The sequence below is a fragment of the Ziziphus jujuba genome, chromosome 11, assembly GCF_031755915.1.
Source record: "Ziziphus jujuba cultivar Dongzao chromosome 11, ASM3175591v1".
Classification (NCBI taxonomy): domain Eukaryota; kingdom Viridiplantae; phylum Streptophyta; class Magnoliopsida; order Rosales; family Rhamnaceae; genus Ziziphus; species Ziziphus jujuba.
Genome location: NC_083389.1, coordinates 4443969 through 4463851, shown reverse-complemented (window position 1 = coordinate 4463851; position 19883 = coordinate 4443969). Strand labels below are relative to the sequence as shown.

Here is a 19883-nt window from a genome sequence, read left to right as displayed (position 1 = left end):
AAGTATTGTTGTAATTCAAGTTGGTTGGCAATATCACGGTTTAACCCTCCAAGAAATCCTGCCATTGTTGCCTCCCTATCCTCATTCATATTCAGCCTCATCATTAACATCTCCATCTCTTTGTAATAATCCTCCACAGACCTACTTCCTTGAGACAAAGATTGAAGCCTTTGATGCAGCAACCTATGCTAATGGTGATACGAACCTAGGACGACCTGCTCCTAAACCCGTATTATATTAGCCCGGATCTTTAATTAAGTTCAAGTTCTAATGGAATGGACCTCAACCCCTAACCAACCTGTGGTTAGAAACCTTGGTATAATGTAGACGCCACAATAGGGGATGGAAAACCTATTGATAAGTCAAGCTAAAACAACCAATTCTCTATTGGTGTTTTAGGTGTTCTCAAAGAACAAAGAGATAATTAATCTCACATGTATTTTCTTAATCAAATCAAAGTTGTATTCTTATTGATAACTAACCCTTTAAATAGGCTACAAAGCCACGAAATAAAACCCTAGAACATAAAGAAAACCAGCCACCACACATAAAGAAACCTAGTTGGCTGAAACTATACTTCCTTTCCTAATCTAAGTTTGATTAATTAATTCCTTTATATTAAATTAGGAATTAATTAATTTACAATGGAAAGAATAAAATAAAAAACTTCCCAAAGTTATTTTTCCAGAAAATAAATAAATAAAAGCCAAAAAGTAATGGTAGTTTCCTAAAACAAAAAGTAAAAGCAAATTAGGAAACTTAAAATGCTAGCCTTTTTGATCAAGTTGACTTTGATCAATCTTTGACCTCTTTGAGCTTCAAATCAGCTTCTAGGTGATTTGTAGGATGCCAAATAAGCTGAATATGAAGTCCCACACGTTACCCATGCTTGGAAAAATAATAAAAGGCTAATACAGTAAAATACAGTAAAGCTAGCAAGCAATACAGCAAATTCGGCCAAATTGTTGAGGCTGTCCATACAAGCCCATTTTGATTGCATTTGAGGCTGATTTAACTTGATTCCATGACCTCTTAGGCATATGTATTGAACCCAGAAAGCATTGGAACCATTTCATGCTTCCCAGACTCCAAAAATGTACCAAAACCGTCACCCGGGTCCGTATCGGCTTCCACCACTTGGATGCTTAGAATAGGCTTTGTATCTTCAAGTATGGACAAGCTCTGTTGAGATTGATTACCCCCTATATAAATACTCCTAGGTTGTCCTTAAATCTCTTAATTTGAGCTCTTGTGATTGGCCTAGTCTTCATCCGTGTCGAGTCAGCACCCCAGCGGGTTATCGGTTGAGCTGGCTCGGGCAGAATCACATCATTCCCCTCCTCTTGAAAAGGATTTGTCCTCAAATCAAGATCATCATCTGCAGTAGAAGGAGTTAAATCAGCAACATTAAATGCAGCACTCATGTTATACTCACCCGATAAATCAAGCTTGTAGGCATTCTTGTTATTCGGCTCCAAAATTTGAAAAAGTCCATCCATAGGCGGCATGAGCTTTGATTTTCTTTGTTTAGGAAACCTTTCCTTTCGTAAGTGCAACCAAACTAATTCTCCTGGATCAAACTCTATTACAACAAAATCTAGAAATACATGCTCATTATGGTAAAAATTACACTTTTTAAAGTTAGCAAACAATATTTCCCAAATTTTCAAATTACCACTAAGTAAAGCTCTCAACAATGTAGATAAAGTTCTATGCAATAAAGACATCTTTAAATAAGTATCTTTTAAATTCATGGTCAGCAATGATTTCTTATTCATAATTACTTTATTAACATCACCAAAGCTAAGATAAAAATTTATATTTTTCCTTTCTTGTCTTCCTTTTCCTTTCTCACTCACGGCCATCTCACCTTCCTCACTCTCGGCTTTTGCACCAAATTTCTCACTTTTGGTTTTATTAAAATTTTTCCACACAACCTGAGTATTAGAAAACTTACCTTGGACAGCAAGCTCACCTTTTACCTCTTGATTGGATGGTATTCCACTTGGAATTTCATTTGGGAAGACATCTCCAAATTCCTTCAAAAGAGAAATCATTGAACTTGGCAATTCAAGTTCTTCAAAGTTAGTTTGATCATTAAAATAATTTTCTTTATAAATCATGACCAGCAAAGGTTTCTTACACTCAATAACCTTATTAATATCCCCTAAACTCAAATAAAAGTTGCTACTTGACCTTTCTTTTCTTTCTTTTTCTTTTTCCCTCTCGGATTGGCGCAAACCTTTGGATTTCCCTTCCTTCTCCAAGCTCTCGGGTTTGCCACTTTCTTTCCCTTCTCTTTTGGTTTTTCCTTGATCTTTCCACTCAATATGAGTCTTAGAAACCTTACCTTGATCAGCAACCTCATTCTTACCTTCTTGAAAGGATGGTGAAGCCATTGGTGCCATACTTGCTTTTTCCTTAACCTTTTCGGCTTCTCTCCTTTGTTGCATTTGTAATTGGTCTTTGCAAACCTCTTTAGGAGATAATGGTTCCAGCTTGACCTTCTTCCCTTTAAACCTGAAAACAATACTATTTTCTCGACCAAAATGAGTAGCATCTTTATCAAATTGCCATGGCCTACCTAATAGTATATGTCCAGCAATCATGGGTACAATATCACATAAGACTACGTCCTCATATCTACCTATACTAAATTTTACTTTGGCTTGTTTGTTTACTTTCATCTCACCATTATCATTAAGCCATTGTAATCTATATGGTTTAGGATGTTTTTTTGTTTTTAAGCCCAATTTATTAACTACAAGGTTACTTATTACATTAGTACAACTTGTACTATCAATAATCATACTACAAATCTTACCTTGAATTTCACATCGGGTGTGGAAGATGTTCTCTCTTTGAATTTCATCCTCATCTTTGTATGCAGCAAGTACTCTCCTAGAAAGCAAGTTTAATTCAGCATTGGATGCTTGCAAGGTTTCGGGTTCATCCTCCAAGTCCTCCTCCTCTTGCTTGGCTTCATCCTCACTTTCTTCACTTTCCGATTCTAGCTCGTCATTGCCCTTTAACACCATGATTCTTCTATTCGGGCATTGGCTAGCAATGTGTCCTCCTCCCTGGTACTTAAAACACACAACATCATGAGTTCTAGAAGATTTAGGATCTAATTTTACCTCATTCTTTGGTGCTTGGACAGATTTGATTCTAGTCTCCTTCCTTGGCCAGTTTGAACTTTCTTCTTTGACTTTCGGCTTTGGCTTGCTTTCATAGATGGGATTGTTCCTCCAGTCACTTGAATTGGACCTTCCACTGTTGGAAACACCTCCAAACCATGATCTTACACCCCTCCTCTTGAATTGATGCTCTAATTTAATAGCCACATGCAACATCTCCTCAAATTCCACATATTGTTGCAATTCTAGTTGATTGGCTATTTCACGATTCAAACCACCAAGAAACCTTGCCATGGTTGCTTCCCTATCTTCATTCAAGTTCAATCTCATCATAAGCATCTCCATCTCCTTGTAATAATCCTCCACGGATCCATGTCCTTGAGATAAAGATTGAAGTCTTTGATGCAGCAACCTATGATAGTGTGATGGTATGAATCGCTTCCGCATGGCTCCTTTCATTTGTCGCCATGTAGTAATCAAGTCATCACCAACTCTCCTTCGGGTGTTTTGCTCATTGGTCCACCATTGGAGTGCATAATGGCCAAACTCCATTGCTGCCAATTTCACCTTCTTAGCCTCCGAATAATTATGGCGGTCAAATATCATCTCCATTTTTTCTTCCCACTCCAAATATGCTTCGGGGTCACTTTTTCCCATGAATGGTGGGATGTTGATCATGATATTGCAAAGATTGTCATCTGTTTCTTCCCTCCTATATCTTCCATGGCCAGCTCTATCTTGGACAGCAAAAGTTTCATCCATACCTTCCTCAAAGTCTCCACCGAATGGCTCCTCATCAAATTCCTCTCTCGGTCTCTCACGACCTCCTCGTCCTTGGCCTCGTCCTCCATGGAATTCTTGCCTATTTCTTGTGTTCGGAATTCCTTGGGAAACTTCTAGCCTTCCCATCCTTTGATTCACATGCTCAACTTGAGCACTAACCCGCTGTATTGACTCCAAAACAGCTCTCATGTCCACTTGGTCTCCACTCCCGGTAGCTTGGGCATTGCCATGGAATGCTACGGACTCTTCCTCATTGATCCTCAAGGGTGGATCTCCTCTTCTTATTCTAGAATCTGCCATGTTAGTAAAATACTGCAAAAATAAAATAAATCCTCACAATATTCACTCCCTCACGTGTTTCACTCAAACAAGGTCTCGACACTCGTGCTTGCACACTAGTTTTGGCTTTTACCCTCTTTTAAGCTCACACACTCTTGCCTTTTTCCACTCAATGAGTTATCTCAAAGTTCTAATTAAAACATCCACAAAACAGCAATTAGATCACTAGTATATTTTAATTAAACTTATCAACAAACAGTAAGCAAAAAGTAGGCAATACCGAAAGAATCCAACAAATCCTAATTTTTCGGCTTTCTAGACAAGAAAACACAAAATAATGGGAAAACGTTGGAATTTTTGAAAACTGCACCAGATGGTAGTAGATTATGAGTTCAAGAATAAAATTCCAGAAAAAGAAATTCAAATACGAACAAGAATCAAATTGAACAAAAATATAGAATAGTTGTTGGTTGTTGTTCTTTGTAATTCAAGTTTTTGTATCAAATCCTTTAACTGATTTTAATCCAAATAATTTAAGCACCCAAAATCCAAATATCCAGCAGCAAAAAATAATTCCCCAGCAACTCAAATATTGAATAAATAAGTAAAAAACCAGCAGCTCCAACAAATTTCCAGCAAGCAAATCAAACTTCAACAAACCGAAATATTTTTTTATTATTTTTTTATTCGGCTTTAACTTCTTTTTTTTTTTTTTCCACTCACAGAACATAAACAACTGTAGTAGCAAGAATAATTACCAAAATTACAATTCCAACTCCAAAACAAACACCAAACCCGTGACCTCCAAATAAACAAAATGTGCAGTTTTTTCTTTTTTTTTTTTTTTAAATGTTGCCGCAAACTTCTTTTTTTTTTCTTTTTTTCTTTTTTTTTTTTTGAATATATGAATGCAATTATTTAAGACTAAAACAGCAAAGAAAAATAATAAAAAAAACCAAATTAAAAGAACAATGATGAAAGACAACCAACAAACTAGGAAACCAAAAATACAGTAAAACTAGAAAATCCTAATTCAACTAGGAATAAATTTTTTTTTTTTTTTTTAAGATGCAGAACGTGTTTAGGATGGATGGAACCTTAACCTAATACTAAAATTGTAGAATAACACAAAAACAAATAAAGCAAATAAAGATAGATTCAAACCTGAACAAAATTTAGCTCTGATACCAAATGATACGAACTTAGGACGACCTGCTCCTAAACCCGTATTATATTAGCCCGGATCTTTAATTAAGTTCAAGTTCTAATGGAATGGACCTCAACCCCTAACCAACCTATGGTTAGAAACCTTGGTATAATGTAGACGCCACAATAGGGGATGGAAAACCTATTGATAAGTCAAGCTAAAACAACCAATTCTCTAATGGTGTTTTAGGTGTTCTCAAAGAACAAAGAGATAATTAATCTCACATGTATTTTCTTAATCAAATCAAAGTTGTATTCTTATTGATAACTAACCCTTTAAATAGGCTATAAAGCCACGAAATAAAACCCTAGAACATAAAGAAAACCAGCCACCACACATAAAGAAACCTAGTTGGCTGAAACTATACTTCCTTTCCTAATCTAAGTTTGATTAATTAATTCCTTTATATTAAATTAGGAATTAATTAATTTACAATGGAAAGAATAAAATAAAAACCTTCCTAAAGTTATTTTTCCAGAAAATAAATAAATAAAAGCCAAAAAGTAATGGTAGTTTCCTAAAACAAAAAGTAAAAGCAAATTAGGAAACTTAAAATGCTAGCCTTTTTGATCAAGTTGACTTTGATCAATCTTTGACCTCTTTGAGCTTCAAATCAGCTTCTAGATGATTTTTAGGATGCCAAATAAGCTGAATATGAAGTCCCACACTTTACCCATGCTTGGAAAAATAAGAAAAGCCTAATACAGTAAAATACAGTAAAGCCAGCAAGCAATACAGCAAATTCGGCCAAATTGTTGAGGCTGTCCGTACAAGCCCATTTTGATTGCATTTGAGGCTGCTTTAACTTGATTCCATGACCTCTTAGGCATATGTATTGAACCCAGAAAGCATTGGAACCATTTCATGCTTCCCAGACTCCAAAAATGTACCAAAACCATCACCCGGGTCCGTATCGGCTTCCACCACTTGGATGCTTAGAATAGGCTTTGTATCTTCAAGTATGGACAAGCTCTGTTGAGATTGATTACCCCCTATATAAATACTCCCAGGTTGGCTTTAAATCTCTTAATTTGAGCTCTTGTGATTGGCCTAGTCTTCATCCGTGTCGAGTCAGCACCCCAGCGAGTTATCGGTTGAGCTGGCTCGGGCAGAATCACATCAAATGGGATGGCATAAACCGCTTTCTCATGTCCAAACTCTCCTTCGGGTATTTTACTCATTGGTCCACCATTGGAGAGCATAATGTCCAAACTCCATTGCTGCTAGCTTCACCTTTTTACCTTCCGAATAGTTGTGGAAGTAAAAAATCATCTCCATTTTTTCTTCCCACTCCAAATAAGCTTCGGGATCACTTTTACCCATAAAAGGTGGGATGTTAACCTTGATATTTCCCAAATCATCATCTGTATCTTCCCTCTTATATCTTCCACGGCCAGCTCTATCTTGGACAGCAAAAGTTTCATCCATACCTTCTTCAAAGTCTCCACCGAATGGCTCCTCATCAAATTCCTCTCTCGGTCTCTCGTGACCTCCTCGTCCTCGGCCTTGCCCTTGATGGAATTTGGTGTAGGTTTATGTTGTTGTACCCTAGAGCACAATCATTCAAGGTGTTAGTCAAGAATGATTGTTGTTGGTTCTTGGTTCTTGGTTCTTGATTTTGTTTTTTTTTTTTTGGGTTTGTTTAGGTTTTGTTTCTGGTTTTAATGGTGGTTTAGGGTTCTTGAGAAGGTTGTTAGCTTTTGGGAAGAAGAAGAAACCAAAAATGTAGTAGTTGAGAGAGAGAGAGCCAAAAATGTTGTTTTTCAAAATCTGTTTTTTGAATATTTTCTTTCTCAATGTTTTTCATTACAATTTTCATACTTTTAAATACATCAAAAAGACAATAAGGCATGCTGCCATATTGAGCAATAAATACAAAAGCATTAAAAGTAACCAACCAAGCCAAACTACCTCAACTAACTCTAATCAATATACTGGGCATGCAAGAAACCTTCTTTAATGGGCAGTTCAGCTTGTCTAAGGCATTTGAATTTGAAAACCAGGTCCATTTGACTTGAAAATTGGAGGGACGCCTTTTTGAATGTTAAACTATGTTCTACCCAAAAACCAGAAAAAAAAAAGTCCATTTACCCATTCAAAAGTAATCAAACCCGAGGCAGTTTTGCCCAGTTTTCTGGGCAACAACACTGCACAAGGGTCAGATTGTTTTGGGCTTAACTCAGCCTTCCCAGCTCCAAATTGGGCCATTATTTTTGTTACGGCTTCCTCTACATATCTAGTTTATCATATCCAAAATTCAGGTCCAAATACAAAACCTACTTCAAACGGCATCCAAGGAAGTGGACTTATGTTGCTGGAAATACAATTCCAGCAACTAGACAAAAAAGGCCTTAAGCTAGATAATGAGCTTAGGGCATTACAAAAAGGATATTGTTCTTGAACATTACAAGATAAAATAAAATGCATAAACATAAACAATGTTTGGTCTTTGATATTGCAAAACAAAGAGTGCAAGTGTAACCGAACCACCTTGCACATTGTGGCAAGATCACCACATTTCAACACTCCTCCTTGGTGTTCTTGCTTGAAATATTTAGAAGCTTCCTCAAGGTCTCAAATATTGCTTTTGGAAGTGGCTTGGTGAAGAAATTTGCAAGGTTATCTTCAGTCTTGATATATTCCAAGCTTACTTCTCCATTTTCTTTAAACTCCCTCAAAGAGTGATACTTCACCGGTATGTGTTTTGTCCTTCCATGTTGAACGGGGTTCTTCGCTATTGATATGGCTAAAGTGTTGTCACATTTGATGATGGTTGAACCCTCTTGAGGATAACCAAGGTCCTCCAATAATTTCCTAAGCCAAATGCATTGATTTGCACATGAAGAGCAAGCAATGTACTCGGCTTCAGCGGTGCTTTGAGCGGTTGTTGCTTGCTTCTTTGTATTCCATGAGAATGGTCCACTACCAAGTGAGAAAAGATACCCCGAAGTGCTCTTCATATCATCCAGGCATCCAGCCCAACCACTATCCGAGTAGGCCCTTAATCTCATCACATCTTGCCTATCATACCAAACTCCAAAGTCTTGTGTTCCTTTTAAGTATCTAAGAATTCTTTTGGCACCTACAAAATGGTTTTGGGATGGTGCTTGCATATATCTAGACAAAACACATGTGGCATGCGTAATATCAAGTCTTGATGAACATACATAGAGCAAACTTCCTATCATGCTTCTATATAGGGTCGGGTTTACCTTTGGTGTGCCATCCTCCTTCTTGTATTTGTCTCCTTGGCTCATTGGTGTTGACATTGGCTTGCATTCATCAAGGTTGAACTTTTTCAAAAGATCTTTGATGTATTTCTCTTGAGATATGAAAATACCCCTAGAGCATTGCATCACTTCCACTCCAAGGAAGTAATTCATTTCACCAAGGCTTGACATGTCAAACTCCTTTTCAAGTTCATTTTTCAAAACTTCCACATTCTTTTCATTTATCATAAGAATCTCCATCTCCTTGTAATAATCCTCCACAGACCTGCTTCCTTGAGATAAAGATTGAAGCCTTTGATGCAGCAACCTATGATAGTGTGATGGCCCCTTTCATTTGTCGCCATGTAGTGATCAAGTCATCACCAACTCTTCTTCGGGTGTTTTTCTCATTCGTCCACCATTGGAGTGCATAATGACCAAATTCCATTGCTGCCAATTTCACCTTCTTAGCTTCCGAATAGTTATGGCAATCAAAGATCATCTCCATTCATTCCTCCCACTCCAAGTACGCTTCCGGATCACTTTTACCCATGAATGGTGGAATGTTTATCTTGATGTTGCCAAGATCATTGTCTACATCCTCTCTCCTATGCCTCCCACAGCCTAGCCTCCCTTGGACAGCAAATGTTTCATCCATTCCTTCTTCAAAATCATCTCCAGAATTTTGCTTCTCAAACTCCTCTCTTGGTCGCCCATGGTCTTTTTGACCTCGACCTCGACCCCGACCTTCATGGAATTGTTGCCTCAAATTTGTCCCACCATGAGATGTTTCTATTCTATCCATTCGTTGATTTATGTGGTCGAATTGAGCATTCATCCGCTGCAATTGCCCCATTATAGCCCTCATGTCCATTTGCTCACCACTCCCAGTAGCTCGGAAATCACCTTTAAATCCTACGGACGCCTCTTCATTAATTCTCAAAGATGGATCTCCTCTTCTCACCCTTGAATCTTCCATGTTAGTATGAATAATACAAAAATAAAATAAATTCTTACCAGATTCAATCCTTCACGTGTTTCACTCAATATAAGAACTTGACACTCGTGTTTGCACACTAATTTCGGTTTTTAACCTTCTTTTATGCCCACACTCTCTCGCCTTTTTCCTCTCAATGAATTATCTCAAAGTTCTAATTAAAACACCTCCAAAACAACGATTAGATCACAAGTATGTTTAAATTAAAATTGTCAACAAAACAGTAGCAAAAAACAAAAATAGGCAATACCGAAGGAATTCAACAAAACCTAGTTTTCAACTTTTCTAGGTGAAATAAAGCGAATTATTGAGAAAACTTTGGAATTTTGAAGAACTAGACCAGATGGTAATAGATTATGAGTTCAAGAAAAGAAATTCAAATACGAACAAGAATCAAAGAGAACAAAAATATAGAAAAGTGTTGGTTGTTGTTCTTGTAATTCAAGTTTTGTATCAAATCCTTTAATTAATTTTAATCCAACAAAATAATTATCCAGAAACGCAAAATACAACAAATCAAATCTCCAAATCAATCAAGTTCCTAAACTCAAATTTCATCACCAAATTCAACAAACCTGAAATTTTTTTTTTATTCGGCTTGACCTCTTCTTTTTCTTTTTTTTTCACTCACAGAACATAAACAACTACAGCAGCAAGAATAATTACCAAAATTGCAATTCCAACTCCAAAACAAACACCAAACCTGTGACCTTCCAATCAAAAATTCAAATTATGTGATTTTATTTATTTTTATTCCGCAAACCCCACTCTTCAAATTTTTTATTTTTATTTTTTTGAATATATGAATGCAAATATTTAAGACTAAAACAGCAAAGAAAAATCAACAAAAACCAAAATTAACAAGAACAATGGTGGAAAACAACCAACAAATTAGGAAACAAAAATACGATAAAACTAGGAAATCCTAATTCAGCTAGGAATGATTTTTTTTTTTTTTTAAGATGTAGAACGCGTGTGGGATGGATGCAAACCTTAACCTAATGCTAATATTGCAGAATAACACAAAAACAAATAAAGCAAATAAAGATAGATCAAACCTGAACAAAATTTGGCTCTGATATCAAATGATACAAACCTAGGACGACCTGCTCCTAAACCCGTATTATATTAACCCAGATCTAATTATATTCAAGTTCTAATGGTCACCTTGATCCCTAACCAACCTGTGATTAGAAATCTTGTTATATAATGAAGACGGCACAATAGGTGATGGAAGGCTTACTGATAAGTCAAACTACAACAGTCATTCACTAAAGGTGTTTTAGGTGTTCAAAAGAACAAAGAGAATTCAATCTCACAAATAATTTTCGGTATAAAATTCAAGCTTAATTTCTCTTTGAAAATAAGACTTCAAATAGGCTAAGATTACAAAGCAAAAACCCTAAAAAAAATAAATTCAAAACTGGCCACCTATAGGAATTAAGAAACTTGGCCGAATTCTAATACTTCCTAAACTAAGTTTCCTAAACTAAATTTGATTAATTAATTCCTTTATTTTGAATTAGGAATTAATTAAATTACAATGGAAATAATAAATTAATAACTTTCCTAAACTTATTTTTCCAGCAAATAAATAAATAAAAACTAAAAAGTAATGGAAGTTTCAGAAAACAAAAAGTAAAAACAATTTAGGAAACTAAAATACTAGTTTTATGACTAAGTTGACTTTGACCAATCTTTAACCTCTTCGAGCTCCAAATCAGCTTCTATATGCTTATTTGGATGCCAAATAAGCTTATTATGGAGTTCCACACATTGCCCTTGCTTGGAGGAACGAGAAAAAGCCAACTCAGCAAAATACAGTAAAGACAGCACAAAATACAGTAAAAACAGGCCAAACTTGAATCTGTCCATACTATCCCTTTTGGAATGGCTTTGAAGCTGGCTTGAATTGATTCCATATCCTCTTAGACATATGTATTGAATCCATAAAGAGTTGGAACCATTTCATGCTGCTCGGTGTCCATCTTTGCATCAAAATCGCTACCCGGGTCCGTGTCATCGTCCACCACTTGGATGCTTGGAATAGGCTTTGTACCTTATAGTATGGACAAGCTCTTTTGAAACAGGAATTAAAGTAGTAGATCTTTTATCCCCTTATCATTGTGGAGGAAAAATAGGACTATTCGGGGAGCGAGAGTGGGCAAAACATTACTCATTATGGAATTGCTCAACAACATTGTCAAAGCTCATGGGGGCGTCTCGATATTTAGCGAAGTAGGTGAATGTACTAGTGAAGGCAATGATCTTTACACAGAAATGAATGAATCTGGAGTAATTAGTGAAAAAAGTAGCTCTAGTGTATGGTCAGATGAATGAACTACCGGGGGCATGCATGAGAGTTTCTTTAATGGCCTTAACTATGGTAGAATATTTTCGAGATGTTAATGAACAAGACATACTTCTATTTATTGACAATATCTTTCATTTTGTCCAAGCGGGATCTGAAGTATTGGCCTTGCTGGGTAGAATACCCTCCACTGTTGATGTGATTCCGCCCGACCCCGCACAACCGACAACCCGCTGGGGTGTTGACTCAATACGGATGAAGACTGGGCCAATCACTAGGGCTCAAGCTAAGATGTTTGGGGACACATTTTCTGCTTTTATCCAGGGGGTAATTCATTCTCAAGAACATTTGTCCATACTCGAAGATCGAAGACCTGTTTTGGGCATACAAGTGGTGGAAGCCTATACGGACCCGGGTAGTGGTTTTGGTGCATTTATGGAGTCTGGGCAGCAAGGAATAGTTCTAACACTTCATGAACTCAAATAATATCATTAAAAGGACATGGAATCTAGCCAAGGTAGAATCAAATGCATCTAAAAAGGACTTGTATGGACAACATCTCAATTTGGCCAAAAATGTGTTCTTTTGGTACTGACTTTAACTTTTCTTCTTGTTTGACTTATTCAATCAAGAGGCAACGTGTGGGAATCATTATTAATCATATTTGGCATCCTGAATGGCATATTAAAGCTGATTTGGGGCCCAAACAAGCTAGAGATTGGTCAAAGATACCTTAGTAGTCAAACTAGTCAACTAGTTTCCTAATTTGATTTTGACTTTTTGTTTTAGGAAATTAGTCTTTTATTATTTATTTATTTATTTATTTATTGGAAAAATAAGTTTAGGGAAGTTATTATTTTAGTATTTCAATTGTAAATTAATTAATTCCTAATTCAAAATAAAGGAATTAATCAATCCAAATTAGTTTAAGAAACTAGGAAAAATTAGGCACTTTCCTTTTCTCTACTTTCCTTTTCTCCACACTTTGAGTTAGGTGTTGAATTAATTTTTTTAGGGTTTTTGCTTTGTAACCTTAGCCTATTTAAAGGCTTAGTTTCAATGATAAATCAAGCTTGAATTTTATACAGAAAATTATTTGTGAGATTGAATTCTCTTTGTTTTTTTGAACATCTAAAACATCATTAGTGAATGAGTGTTTTAGTTTTGACTTATCAATAGGACATCCAACACCTATTTTGGCGTCTTCATTATATACCAAGGTTTCTAATCACAGGTTGGTTAGGGGTCAAGGTGACAATTAGAACTTGAACATAATTAGATCCGAGCTAATATAATACGGGTTTAGGAGCAGGTTGTACTAGATTCGTATCAACTATGGGATATCAACCCACTCTTAGTATCGAAATGGGTTCTTTACAAGAAAGAATTACTTCTACCAAAGAAGGGTCCATAACTTCTATTCAAGTAGTTTATATTCCCATGGACTATTTGATCGATCCTACTCCAACCATAACTTTTGCACATTTAGATGCTACCATCGTACTATCAAGAGGATTGGCTATCAAATGTATCTATCCAACTGTAGATCCTTTAGATTCAACGTCAACTATGCTCCAACCTCGGATTGTTGGTGAAGAACATTACGAAACTGCATAAAGAGTTAAACAAACTTTACAACATTACAAGGAACTTGAAGACATTCTAGCTATCCTTGGGTTGGACAAATTATCCAAAGAAGATTGCTTAACCGTAGCAAGAGCATGAAAAATTGAACATTTCCTATCACAACCCTTTTTCGTAGCAGAAGTATTTACCGATTCACCAGGGAAATATGTTGGCCTAGCAGAAACAATTAAAGGATTTAAATTGATCCTTTCTGGTGAATTAGATGGTCTCCCTGAACAAGCTTTTTATTTGGAAGGTAACATCAATGAAGCTACGAACTTAGAAACGGAGAGCAAATTGAAGAAATGACCTTAAATCTTTGTATGCTAACCTCGAAATGAATTGTTTGGGATCCGAAAGTGAGAGAAATATTTTATCTACTAATAGTGGACAAATCAGCGTATTACCAAACCACGCACCTATTGCCACAGTTGTAGATATTAGTATTTTAAGAATACGCCTTAACGACCAATGGTTAACGATGGCTTTGATGGGTGGTTTTGCTAGAATAGGCAATAATGAGATCACTATTTTAGTAAATGATACGGAGAAGAGTAGTAACATTGATGCACAAGAAGCTCAACAAACTCTTAAAATAGTGGAAGCTAGCTTGAGTAAAGCTAAAGGCAAGAGACAAACAAGTGAAGTAAATCTCGCTCTCAAACAAGCTGAGACACGAGTAAAGGCTACCAATGTGATATCGTAACTAGGTGGTGGGTTCGAATAAACAAAATAAGGTGTATAAACAGAAGTTCTGTTTATACACCTTATTTTGTTTGCTTCTACCGATTGAAATTGAATAAGAATCAAATAGATACAAAATCAAAATTAATTCAAAATTAGGATGAAAATTAATTCAAAGTTCAAGTAGAATCGACTTCGAGTGAAAAAAAAAATGTTTAATTCAAAATTAAATAGATAAATAAAGTAGGATGAAAAAGATACAAAATCAACAAAAAAGCATGAGTAGAAAAACATATAGATGACTTGACAATTAATTCCAATTCAAATCAACTAATCCGGTATATTTTCCACATTAATGATGGTAGTACATTTATGTTTATGTTTTACGAATATGATATTTTTTGGGCATTTCTAATAATATCAAGTGTTATTCCTATTTTGGCATTTCTAATTTCCAGAGTTTTAGCCCCGATTAGCAAAAGACCCGAAAAAAATTTCGAGTTATGAATCAGGAATAGAACCAATGGGGGATGCTTGGTTACAATTTTAAATTTGTTATTATATGTTTGCTCTCCTTTTTATTGTTTTTGATGTTGAAACTGCTTTTCTTTATCCATGGGCAATGAGTTTTGATGTATTGAGGGGATCCGTATTTATAGAAGCTTTAATTTTTGTGCTCATCCTAATTATTGGTTCAATTTATGCATGGCAAAAAGGAGCTTCGGAGTGGTCCTAGCTCTTGAATATTTATCAAATAATAAATAAAGAAAAAATTGAAACAGTTATGAATTCCATTATTGAGTTTCCCTTCCTTGATCGAACAATCCAAAATTCAGTTATTTCAACTACATCAAGTGATCTTTCAAATTGGTCAAGACTTTACAGTTTATGGCCGCTTCTCTATGGTACTAGTTGTTGCTTTTTTTAATCTTCTTCATTAATGGGATCGCGATTCGACTTTGATCGTTATGGACTGGTGCCAAGATCTAGTCCTAGACAGGCAGACCTAAATTTAACAGCAGGTACGGTAACAATGAAAACGGCCCCTTCCTTTGTGAGATTATATGAACAAATGCCTGAACCAAAAAATGTTATTGCTATGGGAGCATGTGCAATAACAGGGGGGATGTTCAGTACTGATTCTTATAGTACTTTTTGGGGGGTTGAGAAGCTAATTCCTGTAGATGTCTATTTGCCCGGCTGTCCACCTAAACCAAAGGCTGTTATAGATGCTATAACAAAACTTCGGAAGAAGATATCTTGAGAAATATATGAAGATCAAATTAGATCTCAACAGGCGAATCGGTGTTTTACTACCAGCCACAAGTTTCATCTTGGATGCAGTACTCATATGGAAATTATAATCAAGGATTACTCTATCAACCACCATCTACTTCAGAGATCCCCCCGAAAGCATTGTTCAAATACAAAAGTTCAATATCTTCCAATGAATTAGTGAATTAGGCAGGAGGTTTTTTTTTTTTGTACATATACAAAATACCAAACAACAAGCCAATTTTCATAAATTTCATCGTAATCGTAAATGTCAATATTTATAATACTTATACAAATAAACCACTTATACAATATAAATAAAATACAATACAAATAAAAATGCGGGAGAGATAAAAAAGATGCAGGGTCATTAGTCTACTTGGTTAGTCAAACATGGGCTAGTTCAGAGATCTTTAGGCTTCAATTACCAAGGAATAGAGACTTTACAAATAAAGCCCGAGGATTGGCATTCCATTGCTATCATTTTATATGTATATGGTTACAATTATCTACCCTCCTAGTGTGCGTATGATGTAGAACCAAGTGGACTGTTAGCCAGTGTGTATCATCTTACGCGAATAGAGTATGGTATAGATCAACTGGAAGAAGCATGCATAAAAGTATTTGCCCCAAGAAGGAATCATAGAATTCCATCTGTTTTCTGGATTGTACTTTTCTTTTTCATTTTTTTCTTCCTCTTCCCCTTTTTGTAAGGTAGACTTTCTATAACAATAACATAAATAACATAAAAAAAAAGAACTAAAAAATAAAAATTTTTATTATAATATTAATTCTTTATTATAATAATTATAATATTTTTAATCTTTTTTATATTATAAAGATTAATATTATAATATTAAAAATTAATTACAAACTCATTTTTTAATTCACCCAAAAAAAAAAATTCTTACTATCTAATCAAGATATTAATTATTGACAAACATATAGTTGATAAAAAAATCGAAATTATATAGTGCTATATTAATTATATAGTGCTATATTAATTAAAAAATCGAAATAATATATTTATTATATATTTTTGTTATAATTATAAATAATTATATAATTATAATAAATTACAATTATCAATTATAAAGTTATAAATCAATTTTATATTTTTTTATATATTTTCTAATTTTTTCTTTTTTATAGTAACACTTTTTTATTTTACCGCTCTCAATCTTAGGAGAAAGACACTCATAATAGAAAGAAAAATAAATTATTGAAATAAATCTACGCTTGTTGAAGGTGAAGTTTGTAAATGAAACAAGCCCTTCTGTCGTGTATCCCCAATTAATGCAACCTCAGATGCTTCAATTGTCGATTTTAGCGTATTGAGAGAGAGGTTACCCTATGGGTTAGGTCAAACCTACACCACTAGTACCAATAGGGAGCATAGGGGAAGAGGCACTACTCCTAGGAATCAACAACACGAAAACTTTAGTATAAATTATACCTTTTCTTTATCAGGATGGGGACTCACAAGAATGGTTAGAACAGCAAACTTCCATCTCATTTGTATTTTGGATACCCATATAACCATCGAATACTGTTGAAGTGACTAATTCCTGCAAATTAAGAGGTGTTGAAGAAAAAGAAATTGTTGGAGTCACCCTTTTTTATTTTATCTAGGACCAACATGCTTGATGTTTAGGGAATGTCTTTTACAAGAAGGTTGGCTAGAGATTTCTTGTAAAAACACTAGCCCCGGTCAGTTTATAATGAGACTATTTCATTTCAATCTTTGTGGATTCCATGTACTATTCTCATTATGCAGATAAAGGAGGAGCTGTATGAGATGAAAATCTCATGTATGGTTTTGAAACGGAGATTCTTTGAATCAAACGACAGCCATAACGGATTATACGGAACCTTTACAGAATTATTATGAAGCTATGTGATTAGAAATCGATCCCTATTATCGAAGTTATATACTCTATAACATAGGCCTTATCCACATAAGGAATAGAGAACATACGAAAGCTTTGGAATATTATTTTCGAGCACTAGAGCGAAACCCATTCTTACTGCAAGCTTTTGATAATATGGTCATGATCTGTCATTATGTGCGACTATCTCCATTATAGAAAGGGAAAGAAAGAGCAAATCCGTTAATAAATACTAGAAAAAATGGGCTTTCTACATATATATAGTCCAAAACAACGATTTTTATTAGCTGTAATAAAGAAATGCACTTCCTAAAAGTGGAAATATGACTAAATTGGTATGCCTAGATACTTTATTCTATGGATAAAAGGTCTAATTAAAAAGGAAGCGCCGTAAAGATCAATTTGCAAGACTTTCGGCCGATACAATAACAACTGCTTACCTATGTCATGATATGAGATAAAAGTTAGGAATCCACTTATTTAATAGAGTTGATTGCCTAAGGTATTGAGCAGCGGTGTAGCATCATATCCCAACAATAGTAAGTCTTTTCCTTCCTATGAAGAAAGTCTTTTTCAAAGATTCTATATAAATTTATATATGAAACCAAGATAGTTACCTTTCATAAAATTCTAATGATAGCGGAAATAATTATGCTTTATGAAGGTGGGAGAAAAGATAAAACTGATGAAATCATTAAGCAAAATTAAAGTTTGAAACTCATACCCTCTTCTGGTTAACTCGAGAGAAAAAAATGGGATAGATCCATTAGAAATCTTACTCAATTATATACAGAAGATTAAAAAATAAAATACTAAAAAAATTTGACTGCTGAGCCGTATGAGGTCGGAAACTCTCAAGTACGGTTCTAAGGGAAGGAATTTACCCATCTATTCCAACCAAGGAGAACATGCCATTCAACAAGGAGATTCCGAAATTGCGGAGGCTTAGTTTAACCGAGCTGCTGAGTATTGGAAACAGGCTATAGTGCTTACTCCTAGGAATTATATTGAAACACAAAATTGGCTAAAGATCACAAGGCATTTCGAATAAGAACACTATTTTATTCTAACTATTAATCTTGATCGAGCCTGTATTTCCCCGATGGATACAATCGGCTCATGGTAAAACTTCATATTGGTTCGATGTACTTTTATCTTCAACGAATGGTCCCGCGTTCAATGCAGGTCAAAGCATATGGTTGCCTGGTTGGTTAAATACTGTTAATGATAATAGTAATTCACTATTCTTAACACTAGGACTTGGAGACTTCTTGGTTCATCATGCTATTGCTTTAGGTTTACGTACAACTACATTGATCTTAGTAAAAGGGGCTTTAGATGCACGTGGTTACAAGTTAATGCCAGATAAAAAGGATTTTGGTTATAGTTTTCCTTCCAACGGTCTGGGATAAGGTGGTTGGCTTGGGACGCATTTTATGTGGCAGTTTTATAGATGTTAAATACCATTGGATGGGTGACTTTTTATTGGCATGGGAAGCACATCACATTATGGCAGGGTAACATTTCACAATTTAATGAGTCTTCCACTTATTTGATGGGATGATTAAAGGATTATTTATGGTTAAACTCTTCAAAACTTATCAATGGAAATAATCCTTTTGGTATGAATAGTTTATTAGTTTGGGCGGACATCTTGTTTGGGCTATTGGGTTTATGTTCTTAATTTCCTGGTGTGGATATTAGCAGGAATTGATTGAAACTTTAGCATGGGCTCATGAATGAACACCTTTTGCTAATTTGAGTCGATGGAGAGATAAACCAGTGGCTCTTCCGGTTGTGGAAGCAAGATTGGTCGAGTATGCCCATTTTTCTATAGGTTATATATTCATTTATACGGCTTTCTTGATTGCCTCTACATCAGGCAAATTTGGTTAAATTTTTTTTTTTTATGTGTTGTATTATCCTAGATAATATCATTTCTTTCGGTGGAGAAGGGGGACTGCCTTCTTATATTTCTACGTCTAGGATCCAACTTGTATCATTGAAACTAACCTAATAGGAATTAAACCATTATGGCAAGAAAATGTTTGATCCAGAGGGAGAAGAAGAGGCAAAAATTGGAACAAAAATATCATTCGATTCATCAATCCTCAAAAAAAGAAATAATCAAAGTTCCATCGTTGAGTGAAAAATGGGAAATTCATGGAAAGTTACAATCCCCACCCAGTAATAGTACACCTACACACCTTCATCGACATTGTTTTTCAACTGGAAGACCGAGAGCTAACTATCGAGACTTTGGTCTATCCGGACACATACTTTGTGAAATGGTTTATGCATGTTTATTGCCCAGAGCAACAAGATCGAGTTGGTAAAGATTAAACTATCTATTCATTTTTCTATTCATTTCTATGATCGATGATCATAGAGGGCCCCTTTACCATTCTGTATAAATGGGCTAGTCTATTTGTACAGATATGGTCGAGAGGGGCATTCAATCCTTGTTTGCCCATTAGTTTCGCACT

The 19883-nt window shown here is 35.2% G+C and overlaps 2 pseudogenes; both read left to right on the top strand.

Moving 5' to 3' along the window:
- The window catches only part of LOC107431570 (uncharacterized), a 73898-nt pseudogene extending 59643 nt beyond the window's left edge, over positions 1-14255 (top strand).
- A 743-nt stretch (positions 14256-14998) lies between these two features.
- LOC125419383 (NAD(P)H-quinone oxidoreductase subunit K, chloroplastic-like) lies at positions 14999-15684 on the top strand (annotated as a pseudogene).
- The last annotated feature ends 4199 nt before the right edge of the window (positions 15685-19883 follow it).